We start from the raw sequence: 976 nt of genomic DNA, 5'->3' as shown, positions 1-976 counted from the left end.
AATCAAGGAAGGCTCCAGAAGAGGCAACATCTTAGCTGACCCCTGCAGAGTGCATAGGAGATGGTCACGTGTCGTGGAAGGGACGGGTATTCCTGGCGGAGGTATTGGCAAGAGCAAAAAGCGGGTGGGAAAGTGCAGCAGCGGTCCAGCTGGCTCGATAGTCAATGAGGCTGATAGAGAGAACCATGGTTGGCCGCTGGCCTGGGAGCAGGGCCCCAACCCTTGGCCCTCAGTCAATCATGCTAGGAATGCAAGCGCCTAGACACTGGGGTAGGGCATGATCGGATCTGGACTTGAGGACTGTCTGACTCCTGGGCACAGGAGGGGTTGTGAGTGGTGGCAAGACTGAAGCCATCTTCACCTTTGCAACTCTTTGCCTCTTGATGAGAGGCAGAAATGGAGGGGAAGGGGTTGCAGTATGACCATGTTCCATGGGGAGTGCTTTCTCCCTCCTTCTCCAGCAAGCACGCACACCCCTGGCAAATTAAAAACAAAACAACAGCAACAAAATAACACTGTTTCTTTTTATTTTAAATAATTGTTTATTTAATTTTATTTATTTATTCATTTATTTTTTATTTGACAGAGAGAGAGAGAGAAAGTGAGAAAGCAAACCACCAGGTCTAGGACTTGAACCATGGTCAGCCATGTGAGAATGTCCAGTGCCTTTACCACCATGCCACCTGCTGGTCCCCATTTTTATTTTAAGAAAGGGTAGGCACTCAGGATGGTCCAGCGTCTGACCTACCGGCGTAGGCTTTCCTACAGCACAGCCTCCAGCAAGACTAGGCTGTCCCGAACCCCTGGTAAGAGGATCGTTTACCTTTACACCAAGAAGGTCGGGAAAGCACCCAAATCTGCATGCGGCGTGTGCCCGGGCCGACTCCGAGGGGTCCGTGCTGTGAGACCGAAAGTTCTCATGAGGCTGTCTCAAACGAAGAAGCACGTCAGCAGGGCCTGCGGCGGGTCCTAGGCG

The 976-nt window shown here is 51.5% G+C and overlaps 1 pseudogene; it reads left to right on the top strand.

The window, feature by feature from the left end:
• The first annotated feature begins 717 nt into the window (after positions 1 to 717).
• Positions 718 to 976, top strand: part of LOC102480260 (60S ribosomal protein L34 pseudogene) — a 427-nt pseudogene continuing 168 nt past the window's right edge.

This window comes from Tupaia chinensis, unplaced genomic scaffold (assembly GCF_000334495.1).
Source record: "Tupaia chinensis unplaced genomic scaffold, TupChi_1.0 Scaffold000294_5, whole genome shotgun sequence".
NCBI lineage: Eukaryota > Metazoa > Chordata > Mammalia > Scandentia > Tupaiidae > Tupaia > Tupaia belangeri.
This window is presented reverse-complemented; position numbering and strand designations above follow the sequence as displayed.